At 41.9% G+C, this 19,908-nt stretch overlaps 1 protein-coding gene across 7 annotated transcripts in view; it reads left to right on the top strand.

The window, feature by feature from the left end:
• Positions 1 to 19,908, top strand: part of DOCK4 (dedicator of cytokinesis 4) — a 409,301-nt gene that overhangs the window by 73,721 nt on the left and 315,672 nt on the right. The window contains exons 1-2 of one of the 7 annotated variants that reach the window (XM_041727818.1): positions 3,094 to 3,242; positions 14,759 to 14,823. The exons of 5 other annotated variants lie outside the window; for them this stretch is intronic. The gene's annotated coding sequence lies outside the window, so the exon portion shown is untranslated. Of the gene's footprint in view, positions 1 to 3,093; positions 3,243 to 14,758; positions 14,824 to 19,908 lie in introns of those variants that run through there. One more of the 7 variants, XM_041727819.1, reaches the window with a different exon arrangement.

Below are 19,908 nucleotides of genomic sequence, written 5' to 3'. Positions count from 1 at the left end.
TTCAGGTTCAGTCTAGTTAAAAAGAATTATACCTGGACATGCTTCTGCATTCCAGAGACTCAGTGACTTGGGTGGGTAGACACATGACCACCTCACCCTCACCTGTCACCTCGTCCGCCTCCAGCTCTCGAAAGGAGAATTAGGGCCTGTGGCACCATTCTGGTGGACTGAAGACCTGGAAGTCTCTGGACTCCAATATTAGAGACTTAGATAATTCTGGAGTTGAGGAGTGGGTGGTGATTCTGGAATTTGGGCTTCTGAATTCTAAGGAACCTGAATACTAACTGGAGTCATCCATTTCACTTCACATTGTCAGTTGAAACCCGGGAGTGAAAGCTGGAACTTCTGACCATCAGGACTGGTTAATGGGGGCCTCCCAGTAATGAATTCTGCAAAGACAATGGGTCTGTCAGGCCATGGGGCCAGTGCTGAAGGGCAAGCAGAAGCCAGGAATAAACTTCCCTATGGCCAGAGAATATTCTGCTCATCTTTTACTAACTGCTCTCCATGTGGTCCATGCTACCTCCTACTTGGTAACCAAGGACATTGAATGTAGGTGAATTAGCAAGACTAAAGGCGTTTTTTTAAAAAAATGTTTCCTTTAAACCATTAATCCCATGCCTTGCTGTGTGTATGCGTGCCTGTGGTCTGTAGCTTCCTCCTTGAAGGTCCTTTCAGGGGAGGGATGCCATCAATCTTCATGCTGTTTCTAGATACCATCTCCGTGTGAATGTTTGTTGATTCTATTTTTAGCATTGCATCCTTTGTAGGAGCTGCCACCAGGCTGGGATGACCACATGTCCTGTTTTCCCCCCAGCTTTTTCCTGGTTAAGTTCCATTCTTTTGTTCGTGATAGCTAGAAATCCTTTTGGGATGGCAATCTGTTCTTTAACGGTGTTGAACCGAATTTCAAGTAAAACTGTGCCTTTGAAACTGTGTGGCTTCAACCTCCTCAGGAATCCCTGTCGTTAAGACATAACAACCACAGAGAAAATGACTTCAGGTTCTGAAGTGGGGGGCCAATTTACATGGGGTGCAGGGATCCTATCAAAGTGAAACTCCTAAACTACACACCAGGACTGTCCACTGTTTTCCTAATGGTCTGGGGAACTGCCAACCTGTGCTCCCACATCCCTTTCATCTTTGCCCTCAATACAATTATTAATAAATGTTTCTGAAAGGAGATTTTTTAAGCTTTCAGGCCTATAGATGATAAGCATATGAAGGCCCCTTGTGTCTGAGTTAGTCTTCTGCCTCCCAGCAGGACAGTGGCTTTCTAAGCAGGGATGGAATTTAAAAGCATCTCCTCCTTCCCCTTCCCCCGTACCCGTGTATCAGTTTGAAAGCATGCAGTTTGTTATGACCATACTTGGCTTTTTTCCCTTTATCCTCTCTTGGGTCACTTGGGTCATGTCTTTCTCTCCTATCACATCTCTTGTTACGTCCCTTGTGACATAGGATTTTTGTGTGTCTTCCTCATTAGCTAGCATGATACTTGGTTCGTTATAAGCACTGATCAATGTTTGTAGCAAAAAAGTGAATGGATAAATAATGTATATGTCACGTTTTAACCGTTTCTTGAATTGCACCAGGCATGCATTCATTCTGTTATTCATTCATTTAGTCAAAAAACATTTATTGAGAGGCAGTGTATTAGGGACTGGGGCTACAAAGAGGTAAGGACAGTTATTACTGACAAAAGGCCCGTGGTTTATCAGATGTGAAAGCTCTTGATTTCTTCTTTGTCTTATGAAAGCTGTGGACAATTACGTACCTCATGAGGTGAATGACTCACCGTGATGATTGTCCATTAGTTGGCATCCCTGCGTCCTGCAAGAGTTACTTGCCTCTCCAGCTAGACAGGAGATCACATTACTGCATGTACTTGATCCTTTGGTCACTGTAGACTCATTGATTAATTGTGGGTCCAGCACATTTGAAAACAATCTTAGGAGCTGTAAGGAGAGCTGATTCTATTCTGCACGTGGCATATAATTCATACTCAGAGTTTTAGATTAATTCAAAGAACAGAAGACAGCTCAAAAGTACAAGAAGCAGAAGCACATTTGTTAGTTTTAAGACATATTTATGGGATTTGGCATGCCATTTCTTTGATAACATGGGAGTTTTCACTGTTACAAGTCTGTGTATTTCAAAGCTAACTTGACATGGGGAGAAATGGCTCTATTTATTGTCTAAAATACTGGAAGTCAAATGGATTTATTTTTGGTAACTTTTACTGATGTAATGACTTGACATAAAATAAAGACTCTGTTCCAGAAATTGTGAATTACTGCTCATGCGAATTCAACTTTGCAGTGCCATTAATATTTTACTGCCATAGTGAACAAAGCTGTTAAATTTAAATCAAGAATTATTGGCTCCTTTTGGTAGGACACCTCTGTGTTTTTAGTCACCTCCCGTATATTTTACTTTTCCCCACAATCAACTAACTTAAAACATGGCTTAAGTTTATTTTGAGTATAGACCAGCTTTGAGAAAGGGCAAGATTGAATAAAAACAGACTTGGGGTATGTTATGTGAAATTCCTTTAGCTTTTGTGTATAATTTGGCTTAGTAATTTTGATATTGTTCATCATTGGCTTAATTTTACTGCTCAAGAAACCCACTTGTCTTGTTTAGAAGACACACTGACAAAGCATCGCATTATCATAATTATTCGGGGGATTGTTCAAACCATGATACCTTATTTATATTAACCATGTGAGGAGGCGAAATACTGCATAAGTCTCTTAAAACGTGAAGAGAAGTGTTGAGACTGCCTGTCAATGGTGGGGTGTGGCAGGTGGGGGTCCCTGAGCTTTAAGGCTTTGCACCTGTAGTATGGTCCTGTGGACCTTTAAGACTGCTTCTTTCCCACGGGTGTGTTGTACTGTTGTCACACCCCCTTCCCGGCAGCTCTCTAAACCTGGGGTGCTGTCCCAGGCCTGTGGCTTCCTGGAATGCTCTTTCCTTCTAGTCATGCCAGGTGACGTCCTCCCCAACCTTCAAACTGCTCAAATTTCACATCTTGGAGGAAGCCTCCCATGACCTTTCCAGGCAGAGTTAGGTGCTTCCAAGTCTAGATGTAATCAAGGCCCTGTTCATTTGGATCAGGATCCCCAGGGACTCAACACTGAGGGAATGGCTTCACTTAATGGCGGAGACCGTGAATACATTTATACCTTTGCATTTGCCTTTTCCTCCATTATGAAAGGTGTGATAGAGAGCTGTTTTGTGAGGTAAGTGACAGGAGTCTGCAATCTGCTGCTAGTTTGAGGAGCTTTAGGGGAAATCACAACCTCAGAAAAGAAGAATGTTGCCCAGGCTGTTTGCAGGTATCTACATACAGTTGAGCTAAAAAGCTGCTAGGGGGGCAGCCCGGGTGGCTCAGCGGTTTAGTGCCACCTTCCGCTCAGGGCCTGATCCTGGAGACCCGGGATCGAGTCCCACGTCGGGCTCCCTGCATGGAGCCTGCTTCTCCCTCTGCTCGTGTCTCTGCCTCTCTCTCTGCATCTCTCTGTGTCTGTCATGGATAAATAAATAAAATATTTTAAAAAAAGCTGCTAGGGACCTTAAAAAATATTTTATTTTAATCTTAAAATAATTAAAATTATCGACTCACAGAAGGTTCCTTACACATGAAGAGTTCCATGTGCACTTCACCTAGCTCCCCCAAAGGTGATAGCTCATTTAGCTGTGATACAGCATCAGGACTACAACACTGATACTGCACATTACTGTTAACTGGACTACATGCCTTGTTCAGCATGTAGGTGCCCTTGTGTGTGTGTGTGTGTGTGTGTGTGTGTGTGTGTGTGTGTGTGTGTATAGTTTGATGCAGTTTAATCCGACGTATATAGGTTCATGTCACCACCACCACCATCGTCGGAATACAAACTATTCAGTCACCACAGAGGATCCCCCTGGAGCTACTCTGCTGTAAGTGCACCCATCTCTGGCTGTCTCTGGCTCCTTCTAACTCCTTGTCTGTCCCCCATCTCTATAATCCTGTCATTGTGAGAATATTCTGTAAGTAGACTCATACCGTATATAATCTTTGAGATGGGCTCCCCCCACCCCCAAGCATAATGCTTTGAGATTTGTTCAGGTTGTTCTTATATCAATAGTTCATTTCTTTTATTGCTGAGTGTTGTTCCCTAGTATATAAACCAGTTTGTTTAACCATTCATTGCACTGGAGAACAATTTGGGTTGTTTCCAGTCTGGGGTTATAATGATTAAAGCTGCTATACAGGTAATGGTGTCCATATAAGTTTTCATTTCTCTGGGATAAATGCCTGAGAGTACAGTTATTAGGTCATATAGTAAGTGCATGGTTAGTTTTATAAGAAAATGCCAAAGTGCTTTCCAGAGTGACTATAGCATTTTACATTTTCACGTACTGTATGAGAGGGCTTGATTTTTAAGATGACAGTAATTTAACCCTCACAGAGTCATCTGAGGTACAGGATTCAGAATCTTCTAAATAAGTAAGCCATAACCGTAGTAGACGTTCTTTGCAAAGGCACTTGCACACATACCAAGAGGTTATGTAATACTGATTTATTTTTGTTGATTCTCTTCAGTGTTTTCACTGGCAAACATTTAGTAGGACACTTGCTAGTATCAGACACCACGGGGGATACTCTGATCTAATGTGCATATATAGACTTAGGGGTGATGGAGATGGTGTTTAACTCACAACACTTCCCCATTTTAGCTGTGGGTATTTATCTGAGCTTCAGCTTCATCTTTAATTGCAGATGATAATACCTAATACACTGGCTGTTGAGGGCACTGAGTAGGATAATATCTTGACTTCCTGGATTATGGTAGATCCTCAGAGATCCTCTGTCTCTGACTATTTCAATATTATGCCCTTTTGGTTAATTTTTATGTTGATTAATATTCCTTATGTCTTCATTAGCTCTAGTTTTACAAAAGAGAAAAAATCCATTGCTGACTCTTTAATAAGAAGAACAGTCATGATTAATGTCTCATTTATTGATAACATATCAAGTGTAATGCCATACTTGGTAAGCATGTCTCATTTGAGCTTTGTACCAGAGCCATGACTACGTATGCTTATAATACCCACTTTTCAGATGAGGGAAACCAAGGCTCACAGAGGTTAATTAACTGGATGAAGATCAATAGATCTTAGGAAGCTGGAATTTGTCTTAACTGTCTTGCCTCTAGTGCTGTAGCCATTATTCTGTACCTGTTCTTTAGTGTCCGTTGCTTTTTCAAATGCAGTTCTCTGCATGGTACAGATGGTAACTGGAGTTCTTGGGTTTGCTGCCTTCATAGGGAGCCAACCTACTGAGAAGTACTTTTGAGCTTTGTCTAGAAGTCCATGTAAGCAACCCCACATACGAAATCACCTCATATTTCAGAAAGAAAGAATCTGACTGACCTTACTATGTTTTAAATAACTAGTTTGGATTTTTGAGAGGCAAGATGATTACTCTAAATGACACGATAGAGAAGGGTTGGGGTCACCCTGTGGGGGAGGGGGAAGCATTGTCTCTGAAACCTATGATTTTTCCCCACACACTGTAATTTAAATCATAAAGATATGAAAGTAATAGATATTACAGTTACCTGAGAGTTAACCCACCCATCTCTTCATCAGGGATGTAACTTTCAAAACATATAGTTCAGTATTGTTTATAATTTCCAATTTGGTGGAGCTTTGGAATTTCAGATTTGTTGTTTTCACAGTGAGGCCCCGGTTTAACCCAGTGCTTTAGGGCCATGCTTACACATGAAGCTTCCCTGTGAAAAGATGTTGTGATATTTGTGAAACCAGCTTCATTTTTGGTATGAATATCTCTTTGCAGCCTGTTTATTTATCACTGTCAGTACACGAATAGATTCAAATACAGCCTATGTTTTAGAAGTTTAAGAAGGTTATAGGTGATGAAAAAAATGAAACTAAATGATATATGAGATGTATCAGTAAATTTATCACTTTAATGAATGTGGGTTTGTTCCTTGAATTAAAAACAAGGAAATGGAACAAATGTTTTTCTGTTCATTCATTTGTTTTAAACAGTATTTAATGAGTAGCTCTTATGGGCCAGACACTATGCTAAGCAGTTGATAATATTATTTTATCTTTAAAATGGTCTTATGGGGATCCCTGGGTGGCTCAGCTGTTTGGTGCCTGCCTTTGGCCCAGGGCGCGATCCTGGAGACCCGGGATCGAATCCCACGTCGGGCTCCCTGCATGGAGCCTGCTTCTCCCTCTGCCTGTGTCTCTGCCTCTCTGTCTCTCTCTCTGTGTGACTATCATGAATAAATAAATAAAATCTTAAAAAAAATGCCTATTGATCAATTTAAAAATAAATAAATAAATAAAATGGTCTTATGAAGTAATTGGTGATACTGTCACCATTTTATAAATGAGAAAAGGAGATTTTCCAAGTCACATGGCCAAATGAGTCGCTAGTCCGCTCTTCAGTTACTGTTTCTCTGTTTGTAGGCCATGATCTTTTCCCTCTGATACTGGGGGAAGGGAAAATAGGGCGGGGATTTGTTCCTTGGCCAGAAGAGAGGTTATGCTGACGAAGTATCCTTTAGTGTGGCTGTGAGGTCTAAGGAGAATACTCGTCCACTTATTTTTTATTTAAGTATAAATGAAAAAGTTTGTCCATGTTAACCATTTCTCACTCACCTGATGTGTTACATATAAGAATAAGCTGTAGAGAATGTTGGTTTATGATGTCACTTAAAGCGTTTTCTCCATGATCTGGAAAGCTAATACCTTTTTCTCACAATAGAGTCCTGATTATAATTAGTACAAGGATGGAGCAGTGGGGGTGCCACCTAAGTGTGGATAGCGCTTCTGTTACTTCTAGAAAAATTCCTTCTAGCTTCTGTTACTTCTAGAAAAATTCCTTATTATGGTTTGGAGCATATTTTTTTAGTTTTTAAAGTAGATTTCTTTCCTCATTACAGCTGATGCAAGGGTGAATGGAGATTTAACTTTCATGCCTTGAATTCTAACAGATGGACATAGTGAATAGATAGTTCAAGTTGGTACTGGACCCAGAATGTAAAAATTACCGTATTCCAGGGGCAAGAGGTTACTTACCTTGATAGCAGCTAAAATTCCAGATATGATTTGCTCGAATGAAAGAAGTGATTGATAGAAACTCGGTTTAGTTAACTAGGCCTTTGAGTTAAGTTAAGATTTGTTGATGGTACTTTTTACAAAGACAACCATCTCTTCCTGTCATTCTTTTGTGATGCTGAATTTTTTATTGCTGCATATGACAGAATTGGAAGTGACCTTGCTTTTTAGGGTTTACTGTGTATTTGATAACTTAAAGACAAAGATAATTTAAAGACATATCCTAGTCTTTATAATGAAATGGAAGATACAGTACACAGCAAGTAACACAGAAAAAGGATTAAACAAAATATAAAAAGTAAATGCATACATCTCTCTCATCTCAGTGTATGCATTTGGACTAAACATTACAGGGTTCCAACTTGGATTGGGTTTTGTTTTATTTGTTTTTAATTTAAAGGTTTTATTTATTTATTCATGAGAGACACAGAGAGAGAGGCAGAAACACAGGCAGAGTGAAAAGCAGGCTCCATGCAGGGAGCCCGATGTGGGACTCATCCGAGGATGCCAGGATCACGCCCTGGGCTGAAGGCAGACGCTTAATCACTGATTCACTCAGGTGTCCCTGGATTGGGTTTTAACAAATCCAACTAAAGGCTGTTTATAAGAAATAGTCTTGCAACATAATGATGCACTTCGAAAGTAGTCAAATTCATAGAAGTAGAAAGTAGAATGGTGGTTTCCAGGAGTTGGGAGGAAGAGAGGAGAGGGAGCTGCTGTTTAATGGATACTGAGTTTCTGAATTGCAAGACAAAAAAGTCCCCAGGATCTATTTCACAACCATGTGAATATACTTCACAACTACAGTCTAGACACTTGAAGATGTGTGTTAAGATGGTACATTCTACGTTTTGGGTTTTGCCACAATTAAAAAAAACACGACACACCAAAACTAAAACTAAAAAAGACAGGTTAACATTTCTTAACAATGGTGAGAGGCAAGTATGACATTATTAATATCAGACAAAGCAGAATTCAATTAAAGATTTTTTTGCGCTCAAGAATAAATGCAAATCAAATACTAATCGAACTGGGTGGAGAAATTGACAGAGTATTGTGGTGGAGAACTTCCATATTCTAGATTCAAATGGAAGGGAACTTCGTCTATGTTCACGAAGACCTCAGTTATCATTTGGCATCCGGAATGTCATCAGTGACTTTTGTGGGAGCAGTTTCTGTGGATGGGTGTGGTCAGAACCACATTCCTCATATAGGAGAATAATGGGGAACCAGACGGAGGGGACCACAGACCCTAAGATACCTATATGTTGGCCTGTGAGTCTTTCTGCCTGGAGTTATTTTCTCTCCTGATTGTTTGCAAATAGAGTCTAATTTGTCAGAGGTAAAAGTTTTCAAAGAGTATTTTCTGTTCCCTCATGTTCAAGTGGAGGAAGAGTTCCTAGACAAGGTTGATGAAGTTAGAGAGGTGAGAAGCTTGGAAGGGAAACTTTTGAAAATTCAAAGGAGAAAATGAACCTCCTGCCAAGAGGTTAGTGGCTGTGGACAAAAAGGAGAAGAGACTTTCTCTCTGTGGATTTGTAGGAGACTATGCTAAACCCTTTGTCAGTAGAGAATGGGTGTGGGCCTTCTTGGAGGCACTAGGGAAACTATGCTCAACAGAACATGTGAGAAAATTCATCGAATCTGGTCACAGCATGAGGAGAAGACTGCTTGGAATTCAGAGATTCTTTATTGAGAGATTCAGAAGATACTGCATTTAATGTAGAAATCCCATTTGAGGCAGGTAGGAGGCATGAGATTTGGGGTCAGGAGGACCTAGGTCCAAATCCCAGCTTTGCCGTTTTCTGCATTATGTGATGGACAAGTTATTTACTCCTGCAGTTTGAATATGAGGATATAACCTATATGAAATCTATAGCATGGTGTCTAGCACACAGTAGGTCCTAAACACTGCTAATTCATCACTGCTTCCTCTCTACGGTGACTGCCTGACAGCAAGGCAGAGGAGATGGTGCTGGAATCTGAGCCCCGGTTACCTGCCTTCAGAAGCTATACAGAACTTGTCACTGCCCTGCACTGCATCTTTATCAAAGGGCCCCGTGTTTCTGGTGTAGGGTGCAGGGGCTGGGACTTGGCCTGCAGGTTGCCTAGATGTTCCAATGTGTCTGGTGCCTCAGTGCTATGGATCATGAAGCCATTCTGACATCTTGAGACAGTGTTGATTTTTTTAATTTTGGAAGGCTGGGGACTCCTCTCTCCTCAGTTTCGTCCTGTCCCCGGGCATCTCTACCCTCCCTGGCCCCCCTAGCGCTTGAGCTGGTGGTAATCTACTGCAGTGTGGGGAGGAGGACAGAGGTTAAGCCTCTGGGCTTCAGGAGGGGTTAGGGAGAGGATTCTAGTAAAGCCTCTGGGATTCTGCAGTTCATGGAATTCCTCTTCCTCTGCCATCCCACACCCCCCCCCCTTTGTTTTTTGTTTTGTTTTGTTTTGTTTTGTTTTCCTGCTCTAGTTTCCTGGTCTTGTCTTGGAGCAGAATTCCTATCTCCTCTCCTGCCCCGGGTCCTTAAGGGAATGACATAAGTCCCTGGCTGTTGTCTGAAGAGGTTTTTCCTGCCAGCGATTGTTGGAAACAGGGAGCTAACTGGAGGGACTTGCCTGGCCCTGTCGCTGTTTCTTCTTCACATACTTGCAGTCTCCTTCGGAGGAGGCGGACATACATGAGGGCTGTTTGTGGGCACTGAGCATTTCAGCTTCCAGGGAAAGACGTACCTGCGTTGAGGGGGAAGTGCGGATGGGGTGCGTCTTCGGGGCTAGTCGTTGAAGGAGTTGGGCCTGCAGACCCATGCACACGGCAGGTGCAGCGGTGTGGGAAGCAGCTCCAGAGGTGGAGTATCCTGACAGCTACGCCACTTTTGGCCTGTGTGGTTCAGGGGCTGAGGCCAGGCCCTGGACGGGGGTCTAGGAGTTAGAAGAGAAGATGCTCTTACGCTTCAGTCTGCATTACGGCGGGGAGGAAGTGGGAAGGCCTCCTGAAGTGAGCAAAGTCCTCCTGGCCGCCCAACTGCCAGACTTCAGAGGAAGGCGTTTCAGCAGTTATTTCTCTACATGTGACAGAGCTATTGGATAATTGTTACTCTATTTTTACATGAAGTGTCAATTTTATTTTGATGGTTTATTTGGCAATGCTGAGAGGCCAAAATGTTCTTCTCAAATTATTCTGAGATCTCACTTGTTTATTCTAACCACCGTCTTGCCTCTCTCTCTCTCTCTGAATGATTTTCATTTGGAGCAGTCCAATTAAGTCTAGTTAAACGTGGCAATAAATTGCTCAATAATCCCCATAAATTTTCTAAAATTTAAGACGGGGAAAATTGGCTATGGGGAAGTAAGCTCCAGGGAATTTGAGAGAAACGATTCCTTCAATCTTGGTTCTGTTGTCATTCTTTTGTAAATAAGAGACCTGCAAGCGGATCAGAGATTTGTGTGGAAAATGGGTGATGTGAGGAGGGCAACAAGAGTTTCTTTATATAATAGCTCAGTGTCTTGTGCAGGAAATCTTAACACGGATTTTTCTGACTGTGGAGGAGGAGGCTGTACCTGCTTAATATGGTGTGAGGATAAATTCTGAAGGTAGTTTGGTGGAGAGAGGCTTTTAATAAGTGCAGTGATGTCTTTGGATGTCCAGGATTGAGTCAGAGCAAAAGAAGAAGCAGGTCATGAAAGCCTGGTCTTGGACCTAGGGTTCTATTTTGAAGTAAAAGCCATATATATAGACAGTTCTGTTATCATGCAACTTCTGTGTTCCTAAAAATCACCATGCTGCACAAAATTGCACAATGAAAACCACAGCACTTAGAAAACAGGGTTAGGGACCTAGCATTTAAAAATACATTCAGTGACACATTCATAAAAGGATGGGAACCAAAAAAAAAAAAAATAAAAAAAATAAAAGGATGGGAACCAAGTACAAACGGTAGCATGGTTTTACACATGTTAAGTGGTTAAGAAATCCATAAATACCAGAATAAATAGGGCATTTTCACTTGAAAACTGTCTGAAGTTGCTTGTGAAGGTAGGTTCGGGGGTCGCAGCTTGTGAGTCACTGTGAAATGATGGGCTGTGGGAAGCCATCAATTGTGTGGCCTGTTTTAATAGGCTTTTATGTCATATAATCCATAGAGACAGCAGGTTAGGAGTTGTTTAGGGAATGACTGCTAACGGGGATGGGGTTCTCAGGGTGATGAAAATGCTCTGAAACTGGGTAGTGGTGACAGTTGCAACAACATTGTGAATCTGCTTTGTGCTACTGAATTGTACACCTTAAAAGAGGTAAAATGTAAACTTTGTGTAGTTGTGTTAGATGTATTTTATCCCTCCTTTCCCCCCTCATATTTTGGGTTTGTTTTTCTGGAAAAAGTTCTGTGCTTGGTACTATAGGGGACCCAGGAAGAAGTGCAGAAGTTTGCTGTCGCAATGGATTATAGATCAAGTGTCTGCCTTCAGCTCAGGTCATGATCCCAGGGTCCTGTCTGTCCCTCTTCCTCTGCTGCTCCCCTTTTTGTGCTCTCTCCTCGTGCTGTCTCTCTCTCAAATAAATAAATTAATTAAGTATTAAAACAAAACAAAAAAAAGGATGTTGCCGCTCAGTTGGGAGATGAGGTAAATGGAACAATAGTCAGGTTATAAAGCAGAATTGAAATGCACGGTGGAGGAGGTGAGAACAGTAGGCTTCAAGTGTCCAGAGAGGGAAATGTACCTGCCCTTCTGGAGAAATCCAAAAAGGCTTTCCTCCAGGCAGTTAGCACAAAAGATGGTTTCACGGGGGAGAGCTATGTGTGAACTAGGTGAACTAAGTGTCACCTAGGAAGCTCTAAAAACATCTGTTCTCAGGCCTGGCCGTGTTCAAATTAAATCAAAATCTTTGGAAGGCAGGGCTTAACAATAGGTATTTACAAAAAAAACCCCCAAAATTCCCAGGTGATTCTTACTAGCAGCCAGGGATAAAAACCACAGGTTTAAGGAATCATTAAATATTGACAGGTATGTTCTGGGCAGAGGAAATTATAGAAGCGAATGTCCAGCTGGGAGAACCTATGTTCTTTTTGACCAGACAAAGCGTGAGTGCAGGAGATGGAGGAGCCAGGCAGAGTGAGCAATTTGGCAATCTCACAGAGCATCTTTAATGTCAGTGTAAGAATCTGCAGTTAATTTTGTCTCCAGTGGGGAGCATTCCAAGGATTTTGATAGGGGCAGGAGGGATAGATATCTGTAATTGTTCTTTAGGTTAAGTGCATCTGGCAGCATTTTGAGATAAAAATTATCTGCTGTGTAGATTGCTGGAGATAGGGAGTCCTATTAGGAATGAATTTTAATGATCTAAACCAGAGGTTTGCAGAGTGGAGTCTGCAGACTCCTAGGTGTCTCCCTAGATTGTTTTGGGGGGAGAGCCTGCAAAGACAAAGCTATTTTTATAATAATGGCAAGATGTTACTACTAGGGGTTTTCGCTGGGTTGAGCATTTGTATTAATGGTACAAAACCAATGCTTGGGAAACCTGGTGCCTTAGCTGAAATCAAGGTCACGGCACAAGCTGTAGTCCTCTTTTTCACCTTCTTGGACCTGCAGGAAAAAAATACCTGTTTCACTTAAGAGTGCCCTTGATGAAGCAATAAAAATCTCAACCCTCAGGTTCACATCTTTTTAATATTCTCTGTGACAAAATGAAAAGTGCTCAGATAGCACTGCTGCATGCTAGAGGATGTGGGTGGTCTGGAGGGAGATCACCTCCACAAATGTTTGGGTTGCAAGATGAACCAGCTGCATTTTTCAGGGAGCACCATTTTTTTCATGGGAGACTAATTGACATAATCGTTCAGACTTGGATATTTGGCAGGCATTTTCTTGGAAATGAACAACACGAGCCTGTCACTTCAAGGCATTTGACAGCAGTTATTGCCAATGATAAAATTTGTCCTTTCTAGCAAAAAATGAGAATTTTGAAAAATTTGTGTCTGTCACTGTCAACTCACTAGTGTACTGATACTTTAAAACTTTTCGGATGTGATTTTGTGATACTTAAATATTGTGTAACGAAGTGCATCAACATTTGGAAGATATGCATTACTAAGTCAGCCAATATATTTCAGTATTCGTCATGGGGAGTGACTGTGCCATGAGAGCTTGACCAGGATGGCTGGTATGTTCGTGCCCTCATCTGGGGAACACAGTAAGGTAGGTTAGGTTTTCAGCATTTCATCTGACCATCCCCCCTACTTGGGGGGATGGTCAGATGAAAAAAAACAACAACCCCAAAACCACAGATGTTTTGAGCCCAAGGAACATATATACTAGTAATACTTTTATTCTACTTTGTGTTATGTTATTTTAAATGAACAGTTTTATTGAGATAAAATTCACATCCATACAATTCACTTATTTAAAATGTACATTTTTTTGTACATTTTTGTTTATTGAGAGTTTTGCAACCATCAACACAATCAATTTCAGAACATTTTCATCACCCCCTGCCAAAACCCTATATCCACTAGCAATCCTTCCCATCTCCTCCCAAACCCCCAGCTCTAGGCAAGTAGTAATTTATTTTCTGTTTCTCTAGATTTGTCAGTTCTGGGCATTTCATATAAGTGGAATACACTGTGTTGTGTTTTGTGCTTGACTTCATTTACTTAGTCTAATGTGTTCAGAGTTACAGTATGTTGTCTTTTGTGTTCCACTTAATTTACTTGATTTGAGGTGTTCAGGGTTCATCCGTGTTGCAGCACGAATCAGTGCATCATTCCGTCTTATGGCTGAATTGTATTCCATTGTATAGACTGTACCGCGTTTTTTCTAGCATGTGTGCAGAAGTGTACGTATGTCTTTATGTTTGCAGGGGATTTTTAAATTTTTATTCCCGTGTAGTCACCGTACAGTGTTCTGTTAGTTTTAGGTGCGCGGTATAGTGGCTGCGCTATTCTGTATATTGCTCGGTGCTCATCGTGGTAAGTGTGCCCTTGGTGCCCTTCACCTGTGTCACACGCACATCTGCCATCGCCTCCCCGGGGTCGTAGTTCTAGAGGGAAGTCAAGTGGGGGTACTGGTTGTGGGGAGGGGGAGAAAAAGGATGTTTTGCTTTTGGCTGACTTCTGATATACTCCCTCAAATGTATTCGAAATAAGCTACGCTTATCAAAGCTTTTCTGTTTGGGGAAGACTTTTATGGAGTTAGATCTAGAGAAATCAGTTTTCGAAGATCTCCCCCCCCCCCTTCCACTTACCTTAATAGTCATCATTTCCTTTTTTGTCTCATTTTTTAAACCATTTATGGCCCAGAGGTTAGCCACCTTGGGCTGCTGACCCCTTGTCAGAAGGCCTGGACTCTGCACAGCCGCCCTCTCTGTTCCCCGGGGTCACTTAAGACTTTCCTTCCTGGTCAGATACTGGGCTTTGTATTTGAGAACTCAGGAACAAATCTCTTTGGTTTTTAAACTGCTAGAACTGGCCAACGCCCCACTTTTGCCTCGGGAATTCGCTAATAATGGCTCCTTTCACGGTAGCCTCTGACCTAATTTGTTGCTGCTGTTGATTTGCAAGCTCGTTTTTTTATTGAATATGCATTCGCATAACCCCCCCCCCCCCCATCCCCTCCTGCCTTCCAGGGATCCTCCTCCTGGAAAACCTGTGGTTTGCTGAGTTTGGAATCAGCTGTCTCCCTGACTGGCAGGTGAGGGGACCCCGAAGCCAGTGAGGTTCAGAGCACTGCCTTGCGGAGCTGAAGGGAAGGCTCTCTGGGAGCTGGAGCTGAAGGGAAAGAGTTGAGGGAAGAGAGGCCTGCAGGGCTTGGTTCGGTTCTGTGGGTGGGAACGCCCTGGCGCTTCTTCCCCTGAAATCTAGGAAAATCCATATTGCTTACTCACAGTTTACTCTGAGAAGAATCTTCTTGATGAATGTGGAAAAAAGTCTTCGCCCAGGTTGGAGCTGAAATACAACGGCCATGGCAAAGAATCATGAGCCTTACATAGACTGTTCATCTCTCCTTTTCATGAATGAGGATACCTGTATGGCCATTCCCCATTATCCATGGCGGGGGGGGGGGGGGGGATACTTCCAAGACTACCCCCCCACCCACCCATGGGTGACTGAAACAGTGGGCAGTATTGAACCCTCTGTATACCATGGTTTTTCCTATGGATACCTATAGTAAAGTTTAATTTATAAACTAGGCATAGGGAGAGTTTAACAGTCGTAAATGATGATAAAAGAGAACAATGATAAAAAGACACTGCAATAAAAGTATGTAAATGTGCTCTTTGTCTCTCTAAATATCTTATTGGACTCATCATGATGAGCTGAGAAAATGCCCACCTGGGGAGATGAGTGAAGTGAGGTGACTGAATTAGGTGCTGTGGCATGGTGTTCGGTGACTGTTGACCTTGTACGGTCAGGAGGAGGGTCATCTGCCTCTGGACGGTGGTTGACCTCGGGAGACACAAACTGCAGAAAGCAAAACGGGGTGGCGGGGGGGAAACTATTGTACTCAATTAAAATAGCTAGTGATCCCAGGTGAGACAGGCAGGTCATACTGTGTCCAGAACAGGAACCTTACCCTTGACTCTTCCATATGTGGGACCAGGGCCTGTCCAGGCCAGGGCACTATCACATGAGTTCTGAGAGCCAAAACCCAAGTGTCGTGGAGGGATAAGTTTTCTGAGTAAGGACTCATTAAAAGTATTCAATGAAAAATTGCAAAGGATGGCTAAATATGTATAATAGAAATTACTGACTGGGATTAAAATAAAGTGATGACAAATGATGAGCATACATGCCCCACATAGGTGGTAGTTCAGTGTATGGTTAATGATCTAAATGTAAACTGGTGACTTTCAACCAATTTGTGAAATTAAAATGAAAATGTTTTTCTAAGCCTGATACAGACACCACTGCGACCAGGACTCTCACAAATGTCCTAAGGACAAGCAGACAGAAGCAACTGGAACTAAGGCAGTCAGTCCCTTATCCCCTCCACGCAGAAGGCAGTGTCTTCGCGTCCATTGCTCATACCTCAAGCCATTACTGCCTAGGCTGAGGTGGCTCCATCCTTCCCCAGTAGTCTCACAACCCCTCCCTTAGTGTCATCTTTTCTGTCTAGAACCAGCTCTTGAACTATAGCAGGAGCAGGTGCCCCAGAAATGATGAGCTGAAAAGGCCAACTCTTGCTCTACCTTGATGATATCACCTGCTGAGTCTGCTTCTCAGAAATGACCACACCTCTTTTCCAATGAGGCTCCCCTGAAGATTCAGTACTCTGCTATGTAAAGACCTGAGGATTTCCAAAGGGTTAGGGGAGCTGGTAGGAGATGAATAGATGGGACATAGCTGAGAAGTCTCTGCTGAGGTACAGGTGCATTCTGAATGGCGAAGATGCAGGCAGACGTGTCTGCACATTGCACCATGGGGAGGTAGTTGCCCTGGCCCTGTGGGATGTGGGCCACACGCTGCCTCCAGCTGCCCACCTGCCTGATTTCCCTGAGTGGTGGACACTGGGTCCGTAGTCGGAGTGTTTGAGAGATGGCAGTGGGGAATACCAGATCTGGAAGGCTACAATCAGGAAGGCATTGCAGGCAGGGCTGAGGTCACCCCAACCACTGGGCCTCAGTCTTCTTGGCCGAGAGATTTCTGGATGAATCCCCCACCCCTGCTATGCATCATGGTTATGAGATTTGACCTTTGCCCTGCCTCATCTGTCAATGAGGGTGACCTGAAGATCCTGATTGCCACACCCTCCTCTGTGGACAGGCATAGACAGGCTCAATGTCAGGGCTCCAGTACAGGGGTAATAGCACATAAATGTGTCCTATCCTATTTAATTTAGTATCTTGGCATGTAATAATTTCATCAGGTCTTTGAAGACTAAGCTGTGAGATGGACGGGGTGGGACTCAGTGCACCAACTAGGGAATATGCGTAGATAGGAGATGCTGCCTTTGCACCTAGCAGTACGAAATACTCATTTCCTTAGGCTTTTATTCTAATCCTAACTGAGCTCTGCAAGTGTTAACAATGTTTTAAAATAAGACTCTTTAGTATTTAAAGTCTTTCTTACCTTTATTGAAATTATCTGCTAATAGATTACTTTTCTTTTTACCGCATATTAATAAAACAAACTGGCATCGGGAGACTTGGAGGCTCGTATTCGTGTTTGGCAGTCCTTTGGCTTCTCTGGGAGGGCATCCACAGATGACTTCGCTTTTGGATCCAATGCTGTGTTTACAGGTGATTTTACTGCAGCTCAACAACAAAAAAAAAATAGTGCTATATATAGAAGTGCACCCTGGTTGCTCACAAATAAGTAGCACTTGTTCAATAACCAGCATCCCTGAACTTTCTTAAAACCTGAAGACCTTCTCTTCTGAGACACAATATCCCTAAAAATCAATACAATCGTATTTTTAGTTCACTAGTTTTACCTTGAGAGAGCAGGTGGCCCAGGAGTTTTTTTTATCATGAGAACTGGTACCATTTATGTGAGAGTTGGATTGCTCCACTATCTATAGCATTTTCTTTGAAAGAAGTCATATATATATATATATATATATATATATATATATATATATATTTTTTTTTTTTTTTTTTTTTTTTTTTTTTTTTTTCCCTTCTCTGCGTCTCATTCAGGGTTGCCAAGAGATGAGTTGGTCAGCGGTCTACCCTTCAGTGTTGCCTCCTCTGTATTCCTAACTGGGGGAATGACTCCTCATCAGCCGAGAACTTTCATCTTGTCTGTATGGCAATCAAGAAAGGGTCTCCTGTTGCTCACGCCTGTTTTTTTTTTTTTTTTCATGCCTGTTTTTTATATTGTTTTGTTTGCTTGGGGATATGGGAGTAGGAGGAGGGATGTTTAGAGGCACTGCTGGAGTGCTCTTGGGCATCATCCTGCCCATTCTGCTGCCCAGAGGAAACCCTGGCCTCCCAGCCATGCCAATGGGATGTCACCATGTGGCCTAAAGGCAAGAAATGGCTCTTAAGGAGATTAACGCTTTAAGAGAGGCAAAGCACTTTCTTCTCATGTCCATCTTTTGAAATGGGATTAGAATTGGGATGTTTTTTCTTTCCTTTTCTCCTCCTTCAATAACTAAAACTGGGCCAAACACTGAAAGTGATTGGTCACATCTATCTCCCTGCTCCTTAGCAACATTGAGAAATAAGGAGTCTGGCTTTATTTACTGCAAATTAAAATCCCCTGTATTTTACTATATTACATTCCTCAGAGGCAGGATTACAGCATCCATTTTTATGGTTTCTTCAACAATTGTTGGATTCCTGTTGGCATTGAAATGCATTCATGTGGGCATTTTGACATTTGTCTGCAATAAATAGAAAGAATGTAATTAAAGGTCAGCCCCTGAAATGGGTTTTTAGTTTATTTTGATATCTGTGGAAAGTTAGGGTTTTGGCCAGTGTTCTTTTACTGACTTAAGTTTTAAATGCCCTTTTAATTATCTAAGTTTCACTGGGGTCTGCAAATTAAAGGAGTTTAAATAAATGCCTAGTTACCAAGAGAGTGATCTAACAGTATCCTCAGTGGTCTAATAATAACTAATGTAATTAATGGTGGAAAATATTTTCATTTATGAACAAAGGTAGAAATTTCAATTCAGAGGGAGAGGAGGGGTCTCCCTGACTTGTACCATCCAAGTTTAGAGGCATAGGAGGCTTCTAATAGGGATTTGTTTATTTCTATCACTTTCTGTTCAGTTTCCTAGAAGGATACGCATCACTTCTGTGTTAGATGTGACACCTAACATTATGAAATGGATATGAATTTGGAATTTGGGATAGTTTCCTTTTTTAGAGTGTGACATTTATTTTTGCAAGCTCTTCAGAATTCGGATTAGCTTGCATGAAATAATATCTGTATATCTAAGCCAGCAATCCCTTAAATGTTCGTATTATAATATTAGAATTTTACAATAAATTATACTTAGAACTTTAGTGTGTATGAGTTTTTTTTTTTTAAAGAAAAGCTTAGAAACTTTATTAACTTCATTACCCTGTATAAGATTCTTCTCCATATTCTGAAATAGTCCTTCCTGTTGCACTTAAAAACCATATAATTGGTGATTTCTCTTTTATTTGCAGTCCTGCCTCTACCAAATTCAGGACAAATTCCTGATGCTGACATTCAAAGCTCTTGCTCTATGGCTTTTACTTCCTTGGTTACGGGAAATGAGGACGTCATCAAACTGGGCAACTGGCTGCTTGCCAGATTGTCTACTCCTTGCCACCCTGAGATCTTGGCTCATTCCTGCAATGATTTATTTCTCCCCTCTTCTGCACCTTCATTTTTTAGAATTCCATCCATTCTAGGTTCTTCCATGAAGTGTTCTTGATTCCTTTGATTAAATAAAATACAACTTTCCTTTTATGATATGTATCATTACTTCCCCCAGAGAATGGCTGTGTTAGTCTCTTAGGGCTACTATAACAAAATACCATAGACTGGGTCCCTTAAACTACTGAAAATTTGTTTTTTCACAGTTCTGGAGGCTGGCAGTCCAAGATCAAGATGTCAGTGGGTTTGGTTTCTCCTGAGGCCTCTCTCTTTGACTAGTGACTTTTTTTCATGGCCTCACATACCTCCTTGACATCCCTTCCTTTTCTTAGAAGGACACCAATCAGATTGGATATGGCCTCATTTAACTGTAATAACCTCTTTGAAGGTTGTCTCCAAATACAGTTCAGTCATATATTAAGATACTGGGGGGCTTAGGACTTCAATATATTGATTTTGGGGGGAAGAGAGGGGAGAGGAG

Source organism: Vulpes lagopus, chromosome 13 (genome assembly GCF_018345385.1).
Source record: "Vulpes lagopus strain Blue_001 chromosome 13, ASM1834538v1, whole genome shotgun sequence".
NCBI classification, from domain to species: domain Eukaryota; kingdom Metazoa; phylum Chordata; class Mammalia; order Carnivora; family Canidae; genus Vulpes; species Vulpes lagopus.
This window is presented reverse-complemented; position numbering and strand designations above follow the sequence as displayed.